Source organism: Oncorhynchus gorbuscha, unplaced genomic scaffold (assembly GCF_021184085.1).
Source record: "Oncorhynchus gorbuscha isolate QuinsamMale2020 ecotype Even-year unplaced genomic scaffold, OgorEven_v1.0 Un_scaffold_9749, whole genome shotgun sequence".
In the NCBI taxonomy this organism is placed as follows: Eukaryota; Metazoa; Chordata; class Actinopteri; order Salmoniformes; family Salmonidae; genus Oncorhynchus; species Oncorhynchus gorbuscha.
In genome coordinates, this window is record NW_025752654.1 from 2,436 (window position 1) to 12,157 (window position 9,722).

General features: G+C 43.1%; 1 pseudogene; it reads left to right on the forward strand.

Annotated features, from left to right (window-relative positions):
• Positions 1-344: 344 nt before the first annotated feature.
• On the forward strand, positions 345-7,673 carry LOC124030184 (annotated as a pseudogene).
• Positions 7,674-9,722: the final 2,049 nt, after the last annotated feature.

Sequence of the window (9,722 nt, forward strand, 5' to 3'; positions counted from 1 at the left end):
ACTTTTGACTGGAGCCCTATACACTTTTGTTAAAAGTAGTGCACTATAAACGGAATAGGGTGCCATTTGGGGAGAGAGAGCCTCTTTATTTGCCCTGATTCAACAGAGAAGGAGAGGGGAGGGGTCAGAGATGAGTGGCAGGGGTCAGAGATGAGTGGCAGGTCAGAATGAGTGGCAGGGGTCAGAGATGAGTGGCAGGGGTCAGGAGATCAAGAGATGAGTGGCAGGGGTCAGAGATGAGTGGCAGGGGTCAGAGATGAGTGAGGGTCAAGATGAATCAGAGATGAGTGGCAGGGGTCAGAGATGAAGTGGCAGGGGTCAGAGATGAGTGGCAGGGGTCAGAGATGGTGGCAGGGGTCAGAGATGCAGTGGGAGGGGTCAGAGACAGAGTGGAGGGGTCAGAGATGAGTGAGGGGTCAGAGATGGGAGGGTCAGAGATGAGTGGGAGGGGTCAGAGATGAAAGTGGGAGCTGTAACATCTACACATTACAAAACAATACTGGTTTTCAATAGTCAGGGATATTTTTCTACAGGAATTTACTCCGATTTATTCAACTGATTTGTGTGTCTAGTTCTGGGCATTGTATTTTCTCTCCAGGTTTGTGTTTGTGTTTAGAAACTTTTAGAGTAGTTTAGAAATCAACACTGGCTGTCTGATTTGACTAATGAAGGACTGGTTTACTGGACTGGTTTCCCCTTCTCTGTCTGTCTGTCTCTGTCTGTCTGTCTGTCTGTGTCTGTCTGTCTGTCTTTCTGTCTGTCTGTCTTTCTGTCTGTCTGTCTCTGTCTCTGTCTGTCTGTCTGTCTCTGTCTGTCTCTTTGTCTCTGTCTGTCTCTTTGTCTCTGTCTGTCTCTTTCTCTCTGTCTGTCTCTCTTCTGTCTGTCTCTTTCTCTCTGTCTGTCTCTTTCTCTCTGTCTGTCTCTTTCTCTCTGTCTGTCTCTTTCTCTCTGTCTGTCTTTCTCTCTGTCTGTCTCTTTCTCTCTGTCTGTCTCTTTCTCTTGTCTGTCTCTTTCTCTCTGTCTGTCTCTTTTCTCTGTCTGTCTCTTTCTTCATCTGTCTCTTTCTCTCTGTCTGTCTCTTTCTCTCTGTCTGTCTCTTTCTCTCTGTCTGTCTCTTTCTCTCTGTCTGTCTCTTTCTCTCTGTCTGTCTCTTTCTCTCTGTCTCAGCTAAGCAGAGAGATGTCAACATCGCCCAGATCCTGAAACGCTACCCTAGGAAGAGCAGCACCACCGAGAGCAGGCCTGGGATTACATACAGAGGACGGTGAGGAAGGAGAAATCTAGGATCATCTTCCCTTAACTCTCTAACCATTTTGAACTACGAGAGGTATTTTGACTTGCAAGGAGGTCCATTCCAACCAGTTCAAAAGTCACCACACCCGTCGACCAAAAAAGGTTTAACAGGACCTGTAGTTTTTACGGTAAAGTGGCAAGTGGTGTAAAATGTATTAAAATACAATGAATCTTAACCATTCAATTGAAAATAATTGTCAGTTAGTGAAGTGAAACAAACCGTCTGATGTAAGGAGTCTAGGGTGTGAGTCTAGGGTGTGAGTCTAGGGTGTGAGTCTAGGGTGTGAGTCTAGGGTGTGAGTCTAGGGTGTGAGTCTAGGGTGTGAGTCTAGGGTGTGAGTCTAGGGTGTGAGTCTAGGGTGTGAGTCTAGGGTGTGAGTCTAGGGTGTGAGGCTGGGGTGTGAGGCTGGGGTGTGAGGCTGGGGTGTGAGGCTGGGGTGTGAGGCTGGGGTGTGAGGCTGGGGTGTGAGGCTGGGGTGTGAGGCTGGTGTGTGAGGCTGGTGTGTGAGGCTCTGTACAGACATTAGTCTTGTCGTAAAATACATTTAGATGGATTGTTCAGAGGAGCCAAACCACAGCTGTTAGAATGGGAAAGGGAAAAGTGATTTCAAATAAAGGAAGTGGAGAACTCCCTCTCTTAGCTCCTTGTAAACGCCTTCAGCAGCTTCAACATTGTCCTAAGTTCATTGTAAAACGATACTTACAGTACAGGGTTGCTAGTCAGCGTTGATCTATCTGAAAACGACTGGACTTCTTGGGGTTCCCCTCTCATTCTCTCTCTGGACATGTTTCCTCTCTATTATTGTCTACCTTTAATCACTCTCCTCTCCCCCCACTTTCCCCTCTCGCTCTCTCTCCCCTCTCTCGCTCCCCCTCTCTGCTCTCTCCCCTCTCTCGCTCTCTCCCCCTCTCTCGCTCTCTCTCCCTCTCTCGCTCTCTCTCCCCCTCTCTCGCTCTCTCCTCCCCCTCTCTCCGCTCTCTCTCTCTCCCTCTCTCGCTCTCTCTCTCTCCCCCCTCTCTCGCTCTCTCTCCCCCTCTCTCGCTCTCTCTCCCCCTCTCTCGCTCTCTCTCCCCCTCTCTCGCTCTCTCCCTCTCTCGCTCTCTCTCCCCTCTCTCGCTCTCTCTCGCTCTCTCCCCTCTCGCTCTCTCCTTCCTCCGTCCATCCCCCTCTCCAGATGGAGTGTTGTGGATGGAGTGGTCGTATGGACTGGCATGGTAATGCTGTCGTAGTGAACAGTTCCCAGCTGTTGTTCCCGTGTTCCTGTCAGAATGTGTCTCTGGTTGAGGGTAACTCCTCCTCCGACAGTGGTTTCTGTGAGGCGCAGTCACTTGATTGGCCCGTCTACGACAGGGTAAGAACTCTTCATATATTAGTTGATTGATTGGTTGATTGGTTATTTGATTGAGAGAACACTCCTACATTAGAGGCTTGTCATTGTGCTACACGTGTATCAGTATTCCATGGAAGTCTGTTCCATTGAAATATGGTCAGTGTTTGACTCCATCACTGAGATACTTACAACATGAACATCACTCAACACCACCCTCATCTGTTAATATATTGAACTGTGTTTAATTACGTCTCTGTCTCTGTCTCTGTCTCTGTCTCTGTCTCTGTCTCTGTCTCTGTCTCTGTCTCTGTGTCTGTCTCTGTGTCTGTCTCTGTGTCTGTCTTGTCTGTCGCTCTCTCTGTCTTGTCTGTCGCTCTCTCTGTCTTGTCTGTCGCTCTCTCTGTCTTGTCTGTCGCTCTCTCTGTCTTGTCTGTCGCTCTCTCTGTCTTGTCTGTCGCTGTCTTGTCTGTCGCTGTCTTGTCTGTCGCTGTCTTGTCTGTCGCTGTCTTGTCTGTCGCTGTCTTGTCTGTCGCTCTCTCTGTCTTGTCTGTCCCTTAGGGCTGTAACTCCAGTGTAGAGAGCTGGCTGTTTGCCAATGTTGGAGTGATCCTAGGGGTCTGCCTGGGAGTGGCTGTCATCGAGGTAAAGAACAACAAATACATTCTATAGAACCAGAACAACATTCTATAGGACCAGAACAACATTCTATAGGACCAGAACAACTAATACATTCTACTGGACCAGAACAACATTCTTTAGGACCAGAACAACTAATACATTCTATAGGACTAGAACAACATTCTATAGGACCAGAACAACTAATACATTCTATAGGACCAGAACAACATTCTATAGGACCAGAACAACATTCTATAGGACCAGAACAACATTCTATAGGACCAGAACAACATTCTATAGGACCAGAACAACATTCTATAGGACCAGAACAACATTCTATAGGACCAGAACAACATTCTATAGGACCAGAACAACATATACATTCTATAGGCCCAGAACAACATATACATTCTATAGGACCAGAACAACATATACATTCTATAGGACCAGAACAACATTCTACTGGACCAGAACAACATTCTATAGGACCAGAACAACATTCTATAGGACCAGAACAACATATACATTCTACTAGGACCAGAACAACATTCTACTAGACCAGAACAACATTCTATAGGACCAGAACAACATATACATTCTATAGGACCAGAACAACATTCTACTAGACCAGAACAACATTCTATAGGACCAGAACAACATATACATTCTATAGGACCAGAACAACATTATATAGGACCAGAACAACATATACATTCTATAGGACCAGAATAACATTCTACTAGACCAGAACAACATTCTATAGGACCAGAACAACATTATATAGGACCAGAACAACATTATATAGGACCAGAACAACATTATATAGGACCAGAACAACATTATATAGGACCAGAACAACATTATATAGGACCAGAACAACATTATATAGGACCAGAACAACATTATATAGGACCAGAACAACATTATATAGGACCAGAACAACATTATATAGGACCAGAACAACATTCTATAGGAACGGAACAACATATACATTCTATAGGACCAGAACAACATTCTATAGGACCAGAACAACATATACATTCTATAGGACCAGAACAACATATACATTCTATAGGACCAGAACAACATTCTATAGGACCAGAACAACATATACATTCTATAGGACCAGAACAACATTCTATAGGACCAGAACAACATATACATTCTATAGGACCAGAACAACATTATATAGGACCAGAACAACATATACATTATATAGGACCAGAACAACATATACATTCTATAGGACCAGAACAACATTCTATAGGACCAGAACAACATATACATTCTATAGGACCAGAACAACATTCTATAGGACCAGAACAACATTCTATAGGACCAGAACAACATTCTATAGGACCAGATACAACATTCTATAGGACCAGAACAACATTCTATAGGACCAGAACAACATTCTATAGGACCAGAACAACATATACATTCTATAGGACCAGAACAACATATACATTCTATAGGACCAGAACAACATTCTATAGGACCAGAACAACATATACATTCTATAGGACCAGAACAACATATACATTCTATAGGACCAGAACAACATACATTCTATAGGACCAGAACAACATACATTCTATAGGACCAGAACAACATATACATTCTATAGGACCAGAACAACATACATTCTATAGGACCAGAACAACATATACATTCTATAGGACCAGAACAACATATACATTCTATAGGACCAGAACAACATATACATTCTACTGGACCAGAACAACATATACATTCTATAGGACCAGAACAACATTCTATAGGACCAGAACAACATATACATTCTACTGGACCAGAACAACATATACATTCTACTGGACCAGAACAACATATACATTCTATAGGACCAGAACAACATTCTATAGGACCAGAACAACATTCTATAGGACCAGAACAACATATACATTCTATAGGCCCAGAACAACATATACATTCTATAGGACCAGAACAACATATACATTCTATAGGACCAGAACAACATTATATAGGACCAGAACAACATTCTATAGGACCAGAACAACATTCTATAGGACCAGAACAACATATACATTCTATAGGCCCAGAACAACATATACATTCTATAGGACCAGAACAACATATACATTCTATAGGACCAGAACAACATTATATAGGACCAGAACAACATTCTATAGGACCAGAACAACATTCTATAGGACCAGAACAACATATACATTATATAGGACCAGAACAACATTCTATAGGACCAGAACAACATTCTATAGGACCAGAACAACATTCTATAGGACCAGAACAACATTCTACTAGACCAGAACAACATTCACATTCTATAGGACCAGAACAACATTATGGAACAACATTATATAGGACCGGAACAACATTATATAGGACCGGAACAACATTATATAGGACCGGAACAACATTATATAGGACCGGAACAACATTATATAGGACCGGAACAACATTATATAGGACCGGAACAACATTATATAGGACCGGAACAACATTATATAGGACCGGAACAACATTATATAGGACCGGAACAACATTATATAGGACCGGAACAACATTATATAGGACCGGAACAACATTCTATAGGACCAGAACAACATTCTATAGGACCAGAACAACATTCTATAGGACCAGAACAACATTCTATAGGACCGGAACAACATTCTATAGGACCGGAACAACATTCTATAGGACCGGAACAACATTCTATAGGACCGGAACAACATTCTATAGGACCGGAACAACATTCTATAGGACCGGAACAACATTCTATAGGACCGGAACAACATTCTATAGGACCGGAACAACATTCTATAGGACCGGAACAACATTCTATAGGACCGGAACAACATTCTATAGGACCGGAACAACATTCTACTGGACCGGAACAACATTCTACTGGACCGGAACAACATTCTACTGGACCGGAACAACATTCTACTGGACCGGAACAACATTCTACTGGACCGGAACAACATTCTACTGGACCGGAACAACATTCTACTGGACCGGAACAACATTCTACTGGACCGGAACAACATTCTACTGGACCGGAACAACATTCTACTGGACCGGAACAACATTCTACTGGACCGGAACAACATTCTACTGGACCGGAACAACATTCTACTGGACCGGAACAACATTCTACTGGACCGGAACAACATTCTACTGGACCGGAACAACATTCTACTGGACCGGAACAACATTCTACTGGACCGGAACAACATTCTACTGGACCGGAACAACTAATACATTCTACTGGACCGGAACAACTAATACATTCTACTGGACCGGAACAACTAATACATTCTACTGGACCGGAACAACTAGTACATTCTACTGGACCGGAACAACTAGTACATTCTACTGGACCGGAACAACTAGTACATTCTACTGGACCGGAACAACTAGTACATTCTACTGGACCGGAACAACTAGTACATTCTACTGGACCGGAACAACTAGTACATTCTACTGGACCGGAACAACATGTACATTCTACTGGACCGGAACAACATGTACATTCTACTGGACCGGAACAACATGTACATTCTACTGGACCGGAACAACATGTACATTCTACTGGATCGGAACAACATGTACATTCTATAGGATCGGAACAACATGTACATTCGATAGGACCGGAACAACATGTACATTCGATAGGACCAGAACAACATATACATTCGATAGGACCAGAACAACATTCTACTGGACCAGAACAACATTCTACTAGGACCAGAACAACATATACATTCTACTGGACCAGAACAACATATACATTCTACTGGACCAGAACAACATATACATTCTACTGGACCAGAACAACATATACATTCTACTGGACCAGAACAACATTCTATAGGACCAGAACAACATATACATTCTACTGGACCAGAACAACATATACATTCTACTGGACCAGAACAACATATACATTCTATAGAATCTGTCAGGCAGGTCTCTCAGCCAGACAGATATTTATCATTAAGAGGAATAAATGCCCGTCAGAAACAGCTTCTGACCTCTGACTTAATCCACGTGACTTCCAACACAGCAGCTCTTGTTTTTCAATGTATATAGACACTTCCTGCTACAGGAGCATACATTGATCACAGCTATTGAGAGAACCCTCCTGAGAGGCTTTAGATGTAGTGATGCTGTTAACCTGACCTCTAACCTCTGACCTCTACCCTCTGATTTCTACAGCTCCTGGGTATGATCCTGTCCATAGGGCTGTGTAAGAGCGTACACACTGAGGATTACACCAAAGTGCCAAAGTACTGAAGATGATGACGGGGGACGCTATGACACACACACACACACACACACACACACACACACACACACACACACACACACACACACACACACACACACACACACGCGCGTTCGGTGCAGATGTTTATTTGCTTTCATTTTTTTTGTTTAATTTTTGTTTTGTTTTTGTTAGTATTTTTGTGGGGGGAGGCACTTGTCTTTTCTCTCAGTCCAGTTTCCATCGGAGCACTTTAGAGACTGTAGTTATGGATTAGAGAGGAAGACGAGAGCAGACCGGGTCACAGAGACAACAGGAAAGAGAGATGTGGAGAAAGTGAGGACAGAGAAGACGAGGATGTGGAAAGAGATGAAGGGTCGTCTCCTACCCTCGGCAGATGCAGTCTACCACATCCTTGACTTCTGGGGAAAGATCCATTTTATCATCAGGAATCAATCATGATCGCCATTGTTTGTCAGCTCTCACAGGGTCCAATCCTAACTTCAGATATGCATGGGTAACTTTCATGAATTGAAAATGTAAAAATTTGAGATTTTCAATTAGAGAATTGAATTAGGAGATTTGTGAAAATGTGAGTTTCGTTCACAGATCTCAGGTTCGGTCAACGGTTGTTATTGAGTTGACCTGACTAGAAGAGGAAGAGTTCGGTCAACGGTTGTTATTGAGTTGACCTGACTAGAAGAGGAAGAGTTCGGTCAACGGTTGTTATTGAGTTGACCTGACTAGAAGAGGAAGAGTTCGGTCAACGGTTGTTATTGAGTTGACCTGACTAGAAGAGGAAGAGTTCGGTCAACGGTTGTTATTGAGTTGACCTGACTAGAAGAGGAAGAGTTCGGTCAACGGTTGTTATTGAGTTGACCTGACTAGAAGAGGAAGAGTTCGGTCAACGGTTGTTATTGAGTTGACCTGACTAGAAGAGGAAGAGTTCGGTCAACGGTTGTTATTGAGTTGACCTGACTAGAAGAGGAAGAGTTCGGTCAACGGTTGTTATTGAGTTGACCTGACTAGAAGAGGAAGAGTTCGGTCAACGGTTGTTATTGAGTTGACCTGACTAGAAGAGGAAGAGTTCGGGTTATTGGACTCCTGGAAAATAAACAACGTTTATGTTTTTATTTTCTGTTCTTCAGTGTTTTGAGGAGTTAATGCATTTTTGTTTGTTATAGTACCTTGTATATAATTTAGTTTGGTATTTCGTGAGCCTCTGAATCTGCGTTTTTTTTGTTTTGTTGTGAAGATGTTTTTTGTTCGTTGCATGTTCTCTTTTTCATGTATTTCATTTTTCAGTTTTGATGTTTTTCTTGATATTTTTGTTTAAAGTAAAAAGGAATAATGAGATACTAAAGAGGACCAAGATTCTGCTACTTTAAAGTAGGGGGGGGGGGGCTTGGGCCGTAGGGGGGGACTTCCCCAACTGGTGGCCCGCAGGGGATATTATTTGCTGCCCTACGTTTTCTGAGCTAGATATATATATATATATATCTGTTCTATAGTATTCCCTCGCGTAACAGAGGGATGTATGTGACTGTATACAAATCTAAGCAAGCTTTGAAACGATTAAGTTTAAGATAAATATTAGATCTATTTGATCTTCTTGAGGTCAATTTTCAGTCTACAAATGATTTGTGTTCCGGCTCCTTGACCATCCGCTCAAGAAACAAATCGTCCCTGAATCTAGTGAATGACTGCTCTTAAAGGGGCTCTTAATTATCCCCCTAGTGAATGACTGCTCTTAAAGGGCTCTTAAAGGGGCTCTTAAAGGGGCTCTTAAAGGGGCTCTTAAAGGGGCTCTTAAAGGGGCTCTTAAAGGGGCTCTTAAAGGGGCTCTTAAAGGGGCTCTTAAAGGGGCTCTTAAAGGGAGCTCTTAAAGGGGCTCTTAAAGGGGCTCTTAAAGGGAGCTCTTAAAGGGGCTCTTAAAGGGGCTCTTAAAGGGAGCTCTTAAAGGGGCTCTTAAAGGGGCTCTTAAAGGGGCTCTTAAAGGGGCTCTTAAAGGGAGCTCTTAAAGGGGCTCTTAATTATCCCCCTAGTGAATGACTGCTCTTAAAGGGGCTCTTAAGGGGCTCTTAAAGGTGCTCTTAAAGGGCTCTTAAAGGGGCTCTTAAAGGGCCTTAAAGGGGCTCTTAAAGGGGCTCTTAAAGGGGCTCTTAAAGGGGCTCTTAAAGGGGCTCTTAAAGGGGCTCTTAAAGGGCTCT